This window comes from Bufo bufo, chromosome 1, assembly GCF_905171765.1.
Source record: "Bufo bufo chromosome 1, aBufBuf1.1, whole genome shotgun sequence".
Classification (NCBI taxonomy): domain Eukaryota; kingdom Metazoa; phylum Chordata; class Amphibia; order Anura; family Bufonidae; genus Bufo; species Bufo bufo.
In genome coordinates, this window is record NC_053389.1 from 472,663,923 (window position 1) to 472,678,505 (window position 14,583).

General features: G+C 46.7%; 1 protein-coding gene across 5 annotated transcripts in view; it reads left to right on the plus strand.

Annotated features, from left to right (window-relative positions):
• The window catches only part of SRGAP1 (SLIT-ROBO Rho GTPase activating protein 1), a 195,477-nt gene that overhangs the window by 122,456 nt on the left and 58,438 nt on the right, over positions 1-14,583 (plus strand). The gene's annotated exons all lie outside the window — the stretch shown is intronic.

Below are 14,583 nucleotides of genomic sequence, written 5' to 3' on the forward strand. Positions count from 1 at the left end.
GTTTGTACAACTTGATTGGAGACCTCATGTGGTAAATTCAGTTGATTGAGCATGATTTGGAAAGACACACCCCTGTCTGAATAAGGTCTCACAGCTGACAATACATATCAGGGCAAAAACCAGGCCATGAGGAGGAAAGAACTGCCTGTAGAGCCCAGAGACAGAATTGTGTGGAGGCCCAGATCTGGAGATGGGTACTAAAACAATTCTGCTGCACTGAACCTCCATAGGTTCAGTCAGAGGTCGCAATAGCGCCTGTACAAGTGTCATAGATAGGGATGAGCGAACCCGAACTGTATAGTTCGGGTTCGTACCGAATTTTGGGGTGTCCGTGACACGGACCCGAACCCGAACATTTTCATAAAAGTTCGAGTTCGGTGTTCAGCGCTTTCTTGGCGGTTTTTGAAAGGCTGCAAAGCAGCCAATCAACAAGCATCATACTACTTGCCCCAAGAGGCCATCACAGCCATGCCTACTATTGGCATGGCTGTGATTGGCCAGTGCAGCATGTGACCCAGCCTCTATATAAGCTTGGGTCACGTAGCGCTGCGCGTCACTCTGCTGATACAAGTGTAGGGAGAGGTTGCAGCTGCGACGTTAGGGCGAGATTAGGCAGTGATTAACTCCTCCAAAAGACTTCATTCAGTGATCGATCTACAGCTGTGGATCATTGAACTGCTGCTATTCAATTGCTCAGTGTTTTTAGGCTGCCCAGAGCGTTTTTCAGTCACTTTTTTCTGGGGTGATCTGCGGCCATTTTGTGGCTTGTGGTGCGCCAGCACAAGCTGCCACCAAGTCCATTTAACCATCAATAGTGTGGTTATTTTTTGCTATATCCTACATCAGGGCCAAGCTTTCATCAAGTGCATTTAACCATCAATAGTGTGGTTATTTTTTGGCCATATACTACATCAGGGGCAAGCTGAGCCTGTCGCCCAAGTGCATTTAACCATCAATAGTGTGGTTATTTTTTGGCCATATACTACATCAGGGGCAAGTTGAGCCTGTCACCCAGTGCCTAAAAAATAGGCCTCACATTTATATTCATCCAAATCTGTCATTACTGCTTTAGCTGGTCAAGTTATTTAGTGTCCGTCAAAGCACAGTTTTTGTTCTGGGTTGAAATACAATTCCCAATTTTGCAATTCTCGAAATTAGTGGTTTCTGCTGTATCAGGCCTACTTTAAATCTATCCCTAAAAGGGTATATTAGATTCAAGGTGCTGATAGGGTAATTCTCAAGAACTTCACACACACGCTACAGTGCAGATCCAAGTCTAATTCTGTCCGTAAACGTATACCTGTCACCCAGCGCCTAAATAATAGGCCTCAAATTTATATTCAGCTAAATCTGTCATTACTGGTGTGCCTGTATTAGTGTAATACGGTACCTAAATAGATAGCCAGATAGTGTTAGGTGTCTGTAAAAAAAAAAAAGGCCTGAATTTGAATTCAATACATTTGCCCGAATAATATTTTTCTTATTGTGGTGAACGGTAACAATGAGGAAAACATCTAGTAAGGGACGCGGACGCGGACATGGTCGTGGTGGTGTTAGTGGACCCTCTGGTGCTGGGAGAGGACGTGGCCGTTCTGCCACAGCCACACGTCCTAGTGTACCAACTACCTCAGGTCCCAGTAGCCGCCAGAATTTACAGCCATATTTGGTGGGGCCCAATGCCGTTCTAAGGATGGCAAGGCCTGAGCAGGTACAGGCATTAGTCAATTGGGTGGCCGACAGTGCATCCAGCACGTTCACATTATCTCCCACCCAGTCTTCTGCAGAAAGCGCACAGATGGCGCATGAAAACCAAGCCCATCAGTCTGTCACATCACCCCCATGCATATCAGGGAAACTGTCTGAGCCTCAAGTTATGCAGCAGTCTCTTATGCTGTTTGAAGACTCTGCTGGCAGGGTTTCCCAAGGGTATCCACCTAGCCCTTCCCCAGGGGTGGAAGAGATAGAATGCACTAACGCACAACCACTTATGTTTCCTGATGATGAGGACATGGGAATACCACCTCAGCACGTCTCTGATGATGACGAAACACAGGTGCCAACTGCTGCGTCTTTCTGCAGTGTGCAGACTGAACAGGAGGTCAGGGATCAAGGGTGGAAGATGATTCAGGGGACGATGAGGTCCTAGACCCCACATGGAATGAAGGTCGTGCCACTGACTTTCACAGTTTGGAGGAAGAGGCAGTGGTGAGACCGAGCCAACAGCGTAGCAAAAGACAAAGAGGGAGCAGTGGGCAAAAGCAGAACACCCGCCGCCAAGAGACTCCGCCTGCTACTGACCGCCGCCATCTGGGACTGAGCACCCCAAAGGCAGCTTCAAGGAGTTCCCTGGCATGGCACTTCTTCAAACAATGTGCTGACGACAAGACCCGAGTGGTTTGCACGCTGTGCCATCAGAGCCTGAAGCGAGGCATTAACGTTCTGAACCTTAGCACAACCTGCATGACCAGGCACCTGCATGCAAAGCATGAACTGCAGTGGAGTAAACACCTTAAAAACAAGGAAGTCACTCAGGCTCCCCCTGCTACCTCTTCTGCTGCTGCCGCCTCGGCCTCTTCTGCGGCTGCCGCCGCCTCGGCCTCTTCCTCCGCCTCTGGAGGAACGTTGGCACCTGCCGCCCAGCAAACATGGGATGTACCACCAACACCACCACCTGCGTCACCAAGCATCTCAACCATGTCACACGGCAGCGTTCAGCTCTCCATCTCACAAATATTTGAGAGAAAGCGTAAATTCCCACCTGGCCACCCTCGATCCCTGGCCCTGAATGCCAGCATTTCTAAACTACTGGCCTATGAAATGCTGGTGGACACAGACAGCTTCAAACAGCTCATGTCGCTTGCTGTCCCACAGTATGTTGTTCCCAGCCGCCACTACTTCTCCAAGAGAGCCGTGCCTTCCCTGCACAACCAAGTATCCGATAAAATCAAGTGTGCACTGCGCAACGCCATCTGTGGCAAGGTCCACCTAACCACAGATACGTGGACCAGTAAGCACGGCCAGGGACGCTTTATCTCCCTAACTGCACACTGGGTAAATGTAGTGGCGGCTGGGCCCCAGGCGGAGAGCTGTTTGGCGCACGTCCTTCCGCCGCCAAGGATCGCAGGGCAACATTCTTTGCCTCCTGTCTCCTCCTCCTCCTACTCAGCTTCCTCCTCCTCTTCTTCCATCTGCTCATCCAGTCAGCCACACACCTTTACCACCAACTTCAGCACAGCCCGGGGTAAACGTCAGCAGGCCGTTCTGAAACTCATATGTTTGGGGGACAGGCCCCACACCGCACAGGAGTTGTGGCGGGGTATAGAACAACAGACCGACGAGTGGTTGCTGCCGGTGAGTCTCAAGCCTGGCCTGGTGGTGTGCGATAATGGGCGAAATCTCGTTGCAGCTCTGGGACTAGCCGGTTTGACGCACATCCCCCCCCCCTTGCCTGGCGCATGTGCTGAATTTGGTGGTGCAGAAGTTCATTCACAACTACCCCGACATGTCAGAGCTGCTGCATAAAGTGCGGGCCGTCTGTTCGTGCTTCCGGCGTTCACATCCTGCCGCTGCTCGCCTGTCTGCGCTACAGCGTAACTTCGCCCTTCCCGCTCACCGCCTCATATGCGACGTGCCCACCAGGTGGAACTCCACCTTGCACATGCTGGACAGACTGTGCGAGCAGCAGCAGGCCATAGTGGAGTTTCAGCTGCAGCACGCACGGGTCAGTCGCACTGCGGATCAGCCCCACTTCACCACCAATGACTGGGCCTCCGTGCGAGACCTGTGTGCCCTGTTGCGCTGTTTCGAGTACTCCACCAACATGACCAGAGGCGATGACGCCGTTATCAGCGTTACAATACCACTTCTATGTCTCCTTGAGAAAACACTTAGGGCGATGATGGAAGAGGAGGTGGCCCAGGAGGAGGAAGAGGGGTCATTTTTAGCACTTTCAGGCCAGTCTCTTCGAAGTGACTCAGAGGGAGGTTTTTTGCAACAGCAGAGGCCAGGTACAAATGTGGCCAGACAGGGCCCACTACTGGAGGACGAGGTGGAGGAGGATGAGGATGAAGCAGGTTCACAGCGGGCTGGCACCCAACGCAGCTCGGGCCCATCACTGGTGCGTGGCTGGGGGGAAACGCAGGACGATGACGATACGCCTCCCACAGAGGACAGCTTGTCCTTACCTCTGGGCAGCCTGGCACACATGAGCGACTACATGCTGCAGTGCCTGCGCAACGACAGCACAGTTGCCCACATTTTAACGTGTGCGGACTACTGGGTTGCCACCCTGCTGGATCCACGGTACAAAGACAATGTGCCCACCTTACTTCATGCACTGGAGCGTGATAGTAAGATGCACGAGTACAAGCGCACTTGGTAGACGCGCTACTGAGAGCATTCCCAAATGTCACAGGGGAACAAGTGGAAGCCCAAGGTGAAGGCAGAGGAGGAGCAAGAGGTCGCCAACGCAGCTGTGTCACGGCCAGCTCCTCTGAGGGCAGGGTTAGCATGGCAGAGATGTGAAAAAGTTTTGTCACCACGCCACAGCTAACTGCACCACCACCTGATACGGAACGTGTTAGCAGGAGGCAACATTTCACTAACATGGTGGAACAGTACCTGTGCACACCCCTCCACTTACTGACTGATGGTTCGGCCACATTCAACTTCTGGGTCTCCAAATTGTCCACGTGGCCAGAGCTAGCCTTTTATGCCTTGGAGGTGCTGGCCTGCCCGGCGGCCAGCGTTTTGTCTGAACGTGTATTCAGCACGGCAGGGGGCGTCATTACAGACAAACGCAGCCGCCTGTCTACAGCCAATGTGGACAAGCTGACGTTCATAAAAATGAACCAGGCATGGATCCCACAGGACCTGTCCATCCCTTGTGCAGATTAGACCTTAACTACCTCCCCTTAACCATATATTATTGTACTCCAGGGCACTTCCTCATTCAATCCTTTTTTTATTTTCATTTTACCATTATATTGCGGGGCAACCCAAAGTTGAATGAACCTCTCTTCTGTCTGGGTGTCGGGGCCTAAAAATATCTGACAGTGGCCTGTTCCAGTGGTGGGTGACGTGAAGCCTGATTCTCTGCTATGACATGAAGACTGATTCTCTGCTGACATGAAGCCTGAATCTCTGTTATGGGACCTCTCTCCTCTGCCTGGGTGCCTGGGCCTAAAAATATCTGACAGTGGCCTGTTCCAGTGGTGGGTGACGTGAAGCCTGATTCTCTGCTATGACATGAAGACTGATTCTCTGCTGACCTGAAGCCTGAATCTCTGTTATGGGACCTCTCTCCTCTGCCTGGGTGCCTGGGCCTAAATATGTGACAATGAACTGTTCCAGTTTTGGGTGACGTGAAGCCTGATTCTCTGCTGACATGAAGCCTGAATCTCTGTTATGGGACCTCTCTCCTCTGCCTGGGCCTAAATATCTGACAATGGACTGTTCCAGTGTTGGGTGACGTAAAGCCTGATTCTCTGCTATGACATGCAGACTGATTCTCTGCTGACATGAAGCCAGATTCTCTGTTACGGGACCTCTCTCCTCTGCCTGGGCCTAAATATCTGACAATGGACTGTTCCAGTGTTGGGTGACGTGAAGCCTGATTCTCTGCTATGACATGCAGACTGATTCTCTGCGGACATGAAGCCAGATTCTCTGTTACGGGACCTCTCTCCTCTGCCTGGGTGCCTGGGCCTAAATATCTGACAATGGACTGTTCCAGTGTTGGGTGACGTGAAGCATGATTCTCTGCTATGACATGCAGACTGATTCTCTGCTGACATGAAGCCAGATTCTCTGTTACGGGACCTCTCTCCTCTGCCTGGGTGCCGGGGCCTAAATATATGACAATGGACTGTTACAGTGGTGGGTGACGTGAAGCCAGATTCTCTGCTATGGCATGAAGAGACTGATTCTCTGCTGACGTGAAGCCAGATTCTCTGCTATGGGACCTCTCTCCAATTGATATTGGTTAATTTTTATTTATTTTATTTTTATTTTAATTCATTTCCCTATCCACATTTGTTTGCAGGGGATTTACCTACATGTTGCTGCCTTTTGCCTTTTGCAGCCTCTAGCTCTTTCCTGGGCTGTTTTACAGCCTTTTTAGTGCCGAAAAGTTCGGGTCCCCATTGACTTCAATGGGGTTCGGGTTCGGGACGAAGTTCAGGTCGGGTTCGGATCCCGAACCCGAACATTTCCGGGAAGTTCGGCCGAACTTCTCGAACCCGAACATCCAGGTGTTCGCTCAACTCTAGTCATAGATGCCTGTACAGGCAGGTTTACTCCCTAAAAAATATTTAATGTGTATGAATACACACAATAATTTCCCTGCCATTCATGAGCGCTGTGAACGGCGCAGGCAGCACAACAATACTGCTGGTGCCTGAAAGCTTCAATAGCAGAGCTCCGTACAGAGCTTTGTTATTAGAGAGGAGGCTGCTGATTTTCAGTTATGAAAACGGGGAGTGCACGCCACCCCACGCTATTGCCGGCTGTGGATGAAGTGCCAGGAACAGCATGGTGGGAACATCCTTGAGACTCTATTAACACTACTATCAACATAAGGTCATCTAGAGAAACAGCAGGTTTTTAAAATTATTTTTCTCCTTCAGGTATTAGAGCAATCAAATGAAAGTTATGTTTTAACATAAAGGTCAGAAACAGGGTTTTGTTTAGCCTCTTGGTTATTAGTTTTTTATGTAAGTACCCTGGACCACTGAGAGGTTACTTTCCTGTATGGTTTATGTGTGGAGCGCACTGCCCAGAGATCACAGAGAGGACTATAGGGTACACTATATTGTGCAACAGTCCAATATATTGTGTATAAGACTGTCCTATATCTGCCTCCTGTGCATTCGTCCCAGACCATACCCAGTGCCACCAAGCCACCCACAAGGACCAGACGTCCCTGTTCAATTCTTATTGCATTTAGTTTTGTACAATCTCCCACTCCGATCCCTACGTGACAGATTTGGTGCTTAAAAAAATGTAGGGATTCAGTCTTCTGAGAGATAAATTTTAAATGGTCAAAATGTGCTATTTCTGCACGAAAGACATTATAGAGGAGACTGACAATGGTTTCCCTGCATACATAGCAACTTCCTAATGTTATATAGGCCTACGTATTATATATATAAATAACTGCAATTTTCGTACTCCTCCTTGACTAAAAATAGTCCTCAAAAATGTTAAGAGGAGTATTTTTACTCTTCTGGAAAAAATATAGTGCGACCTCTGGGTTCAGTGCACAGTAACATCCATAGTTCTTAAATGTAAAAGTTTGAAACAACCAATACTCTTGCTAGAGCTGGCCGCCCCACCAAACTAAGTAATTGGGGAAGAAGGGCTTTGTAAAAGAGGTGACCAAGAACCCAATGGTCACTCTTGCTGATCTCCAGCGATCCTGTGTACACATGGGATAAACTTCCAGAAGGTCAACCATCACTGCTGCACTTGACTAATCTGGGTTTTATGGCAGAGTGTCCAGAAAGAAACCTCTCCTCAATAAAAACATGAACATTTTCACAAAAGAACCTGGTGACCTGGTCTGATTAAACTAAGATTTAACTTATTGGCCTCAATTCTAAGCATCAAGTCTGGGAGAAACCAAGCACTGCTCATCACCTGCCCAATACCAACCCTACAGTAAAGCAGGGTGGTGGCAGCACCATGATGTGGGGGTCTTTTTGAACAGCTGGGACAGGGAGACTGGTAAGGTTTGAGGGAAAGCTGAAGGGATAAAAGTACAGAGACATATTGATGAAAACCTGATGCAGTGCGCTCTGGACCTTAGACTGGGCTGAAAGTTCACCTTTTAACAAGACAATGATCCTAGGCACACAGCCAAGACAACACAAGAGTGGCTTAGGGACAACTCTTTGTCCTTGACCTGACTTGAAACCAATTGAACATCTCTGGAGAAACCTGAGAACTGCTGTCCGCCAGTCCACATTCAACCTGACCGTGCTTGAGAGGAACTGCAGAGACAAATGACAAAAAAATCTCCAAATCCAGGTTTGCAAATCTTGTGGCATGATACTCAAGAAGACTGGAGGCTGTAATCACTGCCAAAGGTGCTTCAACAAAGTCCTGAGTACGGGTCTGAATACTTATGTCAATGCAAGATTTCAGGGTTTTTTTTTCAATAAATTTCTTTCACTTTGTCATTATAGGAAATTGAGTGCAGAATGATGGGGAAAACTTACATTTTTGGTTTTGTTTTAGCACAAGGCCACAACATAACAAAATAAGAAAAAAGTGAAAGGGTCTGAAGAATTTCCAAATGTAGTAAGTTTTCTATTTCACCCCAGTGCTGGATTCACAACTAAACTGATCAGTACTGCTATATAATGTCCTCCAGACCGCTGCTGCTTTGGAGGGTGTGCTACAGAGAGATAGGGGGACATGATCGCATCTTCTCTGTGTGTGCAATGTATGGGAGACACCATAGCAGCTAGTCTCTGCCCACTAGCTCAGGGAAAACTGACTATTTCAGATGGAGCCTGCAGAGGGGGAAAACTGGTGAAAAATGCCGAATTTAGGTCATATGATGGCCAGAAATAGTGCTACTCCCCAAATACATACATGACGGCGTATTCTGAAAAATCATCTGAAATGACAGGATCTCTTTAAATTAATAACAATACCCTTGCTAATAATAGTAAATTGGATCAAATTAGGAGTTTTCAGCATTAGTCACTCTGATTTCTTTGTATAAGCTTTTCTCCTCCAAGTACTGCAAAATACAGGAAGCTACAGTAGATAGCGGTTATGGCTCTTTTTTTGTTGTTGTCTTGGCTGATCATGAGGTTCTTTGGACATGAGCTGCTGCTTTTAGTCCTGCATGTAATCTCAATGGTATATACACATACTGGCAATACATAGACTTAGTATTAAATTGATTTGCAGTAGTGGTCGCCTTTTCAGAATCATTGTATTGATCTCTCCATGTTGACCTTACTTTGTAAAGTGCCTTCTCTTGTATACTTTAATGAATTATGTGCCAGTGAAATGGAAAGGTTTTCCCTGTGGTTTTACATCCTCCAACCGTTTTGCGATCGCCGACGACAGATTTTGTCTGCCGAAAATAATCCGCCGTGCTTGAAAATTTTGACCGTTCATCGGTCAAAACTGCTGTTGATGTCAGGATCGGCTGAGCTCAGCAGATCACTTGCCATTGTGCTCAAGCACCAGGGAGGCTGCTTTTATTTAAAAAATAAAAAGGCGATTCCCTGGTTGTCCGATCATTATCTCAAATGTATGACCAGCTTTAGTCGAGTTAGCATTTGGTAATTATTAGCAACCAGGTCAAGGTGGGGTCTGAACTCTGTAAATGCTGTACATTCAGTCTAGAAACTGATATAATTTTTTTTTATTATCATTGAATGTGTGTGGTTTACTTTCTAGTCTTACCCACCATCACTTTTCACTAACCTGGTGCTTCCTATGTCAGTCCCGTACGATGCTTATTATTTCTCCAGGACATGACCATTTTCCTTGTTACTTTTCGTTGTTCGGGATGAAACTGCGTTACATTTTACAACTATCTTGATATCGCACTAATCTGCCAGCTGTGGGCTGACACTGAAGAGTAGTGATGGAGGCTCCACCATTAATCATATTGACAGTAATGTAGTAAACCTCTACTTTATTGGTTGACACAGGCTCCACTCTCAGAATTTCTCCAAGGAATTGGCTGATTGTTTTTTCTGTTCCAGTTTTAATTATTGTGAATTTGGAGATCAGATTTATTATTTTGACATGATCTCTCACATTAGATGTTTTGGGGAAAAAACATACATATATATATAAATCAACAAAGCGAACTGGTACCACAAAATACCCAAATATCAAAATGTATTAATTAGACATAAAAAACATACATACACATGTACAAACATGTGGAAACGATATAAAGTCCCTGCATCGGCAGCTCATAGAACATCCCGTAAAATCACATGTAACATAAGGTTTGGGCTACCTAGAACTAAACAGCATATACATCATGTATATATGTCAACCATCAACCTTGATTTTACTTACCAACTCCATTAACCTATTCGGACAACCTGGTTCACCTTGGTACACTCAGCTTTAACAATGTTATTCCCAATTACCATCTTTGAATTTTTTTTCCATATGAGACCGACATTAATCATTTTATTGTTTTGTATGCTTTCAGCAACTTCCTGTGTAGACTGTTGAGGGGTCACTGATCTGATTCACCCTATGGCCAGGTTTCCACGCTATGCTCCTGCAAATAGCCAAAACGCAGCCCACCCATTGTGCCCAACTGCTGCATGTTTTTGTGGGCAAGACCAAAGTATTACCCACAAAATCAATGACCACAGCTCTTGCCAGAGTATGTACACCCGGCCTAATAAATAAGTGAGGATGTGAAATTCTTTGTAGAAGTAGTTTTCCCTAGTATATTGTCCTAGTATATACTGTATGAATCGGCATCAGTGATGCATGTGTAGAAAGCTCTGCACACTGCTTCCTGAATGTCTTCATTACAATTTGCAAAGGACTCACAGCCGCTGGTTTTGAATGTTCAAACATTTGCCATTTACTTCTAGTCATATGAACCTCATGTGCTTAAGGGAGTATATACATGGGACAATTTGGACCAGACTTTCAAAACCACATCAAAAAAACTGCAGCAAAACCACCCACGGCTTTGATGCGGTTTTTGGCCGCACGACTTGTACAGGCAATGATTTCATTGTGCTTCACGTGCACAAACTGTGCGGTTTTGCCACATTTTTTTGTATGCCATTTTGACCGTGCAGTCAGAATCTCCCTATAAATGCACCCTAATGGTTGGAGGTAGTTCCATGACACAAATCACCTTAAAGGGGTTTTCCTGGTTCATGCCTGATTTTGCTTATGGGCTGCTTTATAGTTCTAGCCTACATATGAGTGGAGCATGAGCATTTCCTAGCTCCGATGCTCCCCCTTGTCACGCTGAAATTGCGCAGAGCAAGGATGTGTTTTCATTGTGCCGGTGACATACTGGGCTTCTCCTCACTATGGTAAGCAGACTTCCGCCCAGCAATGAGCCCGCTGATGTCACCGGCACAGATGGGTGTTCTCTAGCTCTGCCGGGGGCTATTTTGCATAGTGCCTGCCTACAAAATGGCCTCCGGTAGCGCTAGAGAACACCCCTCTGTGTCGGTGACGTCAGCGGGCTCATTGCTGGGCGGAAGTCTTATGAGGAGAAGCCGGATACCTCACCAGCACAATGAAAATAGTGTGACAAGGGGGAACATTGGGGATGAGCTTTTTTCCCATTTTCCAATACAAGACATGTTAAATTAAAAAGTGGCATTAAAAATGCATCTTGTCCTGCAAAAAAAAATACGGTAAGCCCTCATATGACTATGTGAATGAAAAAGTTATGGCTATTGGAATGTTGGGAAGAAAAATGCAAAAATGAAAGTGGGCCCAGTCCTTAAGAGGTTAATGAGTGACAATCTGCTGGTGTGTATTTAGATTCGTGGGCCTGTGGTAAATTATAATGTATTATTGAAATCCTGTTTTTATTATTTCTACCTTTTCACCTCTTCAGGTGACAATCGCCATCAGTCATGTGACAGGAAATTTCCCGACATTTACAGTACTCTGCAGAGTGGCAGATTTTCATCTTGTATCACTCAGTGGTCCTTAGTGGTATCTAGGCCTATTTAAAGGGTGGAACATTGAATTACAGGATAGCTGCCTAAGGCTACTTTCACACTAGCGTTTTTACTGGATCTGGCAGGGTTCCGCAAAAACGCTTCCATTACTGATAATACAACCATCTGCATCCGTTATGAACGGATCCGGTTGTATTATCTGTAACATAGCCAAGACGGATCTGTCATTAACTCCATTGAAAGTCAATGGAGGACGGATCCGTTTTCTATTGTGTCAGAGAAAATGGATCCGTCCCCTTTGACTTCCATTGGGGGTCATGCCTGATCCGTCTTGCTCCACATCCCAGGATGGAAAGCAAACTACAACATGTTGCGGTTTGCTCTCCGGTATGGGAACGCAACTAAACAGAACGGAATGCATTTTGGAGCACTCCACTCTGTTCAGTTCACTTTTGTCCTCATTGACAATGAATGGGGACAAAACTGAAGCGTTTTTTTTCCAGTATTGAGCCCCTATGACGGATCTCAATACCGGAAAACTAAAACACTAGTGTGAAAGTAGCCTTCCATCTAGAGGCAGAGCTTGTTAAAAGCTCATTTGCATCCCTTTCTTCCCAGAATTCCAGAGGAGCACGTCTGGCCTATAAGTGTCCCCATGGAGAGATAGTATCCCCCAAATTCTGACTCCTGGCTTGTTACCTAGTTAAGCCAGTACTCTCTGCTCTGCACTGATGAGGGGCAATATAAGAGCTCGTGTGGATCCCTTTCGTCTCAGTGGTTCTTATCATACTGGATTATATTTCTGGAATATAAAGCTGTATATTTCTTCTATCCATGCAAGCACAATATACTTTTAGCTTGTGAATTAAGTTATGATACATACATTTTGTAATTTTCGACGTTTTTTTGGCACCTGAAGACCATACATCTGTGAAGTGTGTAAACAGGAGGCTATCTGCTGTGGAATGTCCAAAGAGCTAGTCTCTGAACACCCCCAGACTACTCTTAATTTATATGTCACCCTATACCAGAAAAGTAATAACAGTATGGCAGCAATAAATTTCAAATACAAACAATAGAACTGAAAAATGGGGATCATTATAAATTAAAATGGTATTATACCATAAATGAAAAAATAGAAGCTCTTAGCGCACATTTTTGATCAAACGTGTGTCGGGCCCATCTAGCGGCATCAAGGTGGCTTCCGCAGATGGGTACCTAACACTAACAGAACTGCCTCTCTTGGACTTACCTAAGCCTACAATATTCAAGGCGATGTAGGAACCATCTATATTTAGGCTAGGGCTATACGACGACATATGTCGCCCAACAATTTTTATAATGATAGTCTATGGTGTCGTACTGCGACATGCGACATACTGCGACACGACAGTAGCAAAAAATCCATCCAAGATGGATTTTTCTGTGACTCTCGTGTCGCAGCATGTCATGTGTCGCAGTGCGACACCATAGACCAGGGGTACTCAACTAGTTTTATTAAAGGTCCACATACCAGGGTCTGCAGTCAGGTGAAGGTCCGAGCTGAACGCCAACAGTAAAGATGCCATGCGATCATGTGATACATGCGCGTGGGGCGCTCTGACGTTATAGTGGAGCGCCCCGGGTAAGTCCCAGAATTAGTAATGGCCACATTAGTGCCCCAGTAAGATTAATGTCCCCATTAGTGCCCCCAGTAAGAGTATTGCCCCCCTTCTCTGCTTTTGCAAAAAAAAATAAAAAATTTGCATTCACCTGGCTGTGGTGAACATTCGCTGCTGACTGCAAGCTCAGGACCGGTGCTCTAACGTGATGGCGTCTTGTAGGTCCTGTCCTGAGCTTCTAGTCAGCAGGGAGTGTTCTCCACAGCGTGAGCAAATGGAGGTGGAGGTACCGTAATACAGTGTTTCCCAACCAGTGTGCCTCCAGCTGTTGCAAAAGGCTGTCCAGGCATTCTGGGAGTTGTAGTTTTGCAACAGCTGGAGGCACACTGGTTGGGAAACACTGCCGTAATATATATTTTTTTTTTACTAGCACAAGTAGCGGTGGAGGTAAAGGCTGTACTAATGGGCGTTCCATGATGGAAGCGCTCATTAGTAAGGGTACTTTCACACTTGCAGCAGGACGGATCCGACAGGCTGCTCACCCTGTCAGATCCATCTTGCCACTACTTCGCCGTGCCGCTGCTCTGTGCCCATCGACTATAATGGGGATGGGGGCAGAGTTACGGCGCAGCACGGTGAGAGGCCGCCAGACTAAAAGTACTACATGTCCGACTTTTTCGTCTGGCGGCCCCCTCAATATAATAAACATTGGTGGCGCAGTGCGCCCCCCCTCAAAATAATAAACATTAGTGGCGCAGTGCACCCCCCCATCACAATAAACATTGGTGGCGCAGTGCGCCCCCCCCTCAATATAATAAACATTGGTGGCGCAGTGCGCCCCCCCCATCACCCCAGTAAAATAAACATTGGTGGCGCAGTGTGCCCCCCCATCACCCCAGTATAATAAACATTGGTGGCGCAGTGCGCCCCCCCTCAATATAATAAACATTGGTGGCGCAGTGTGCCCCCCAATATAATAAACATTGGTGGCGCAGTGCGCCCCCCTCAAATTAATAAACATTGGTGGCGCAGTGTGCCCCCCATCACCCCAGTATAATAAACATTGGTGGCGCAGTGTGCCCCCCCATTACCCCAGTATAATAATCATTGGTGGCGCAGTGCGCCCCCCCTCAATATAATAAACATTGGTGGCGCAGTGTGCCCCCCAATATAATAAACATTGGTGGCGCAGTGCGCCCCCCCTCAAAATAATAAACATTGGTGGCGCAGTGCGCCCCCCCCCCCCATATAATAAACATTGGTGGTGCAGTGGGCAGTGCCAATGAGGGTTAAAAAATAATTTACTCACCTCCTCCAGTTGATCGCGTAAC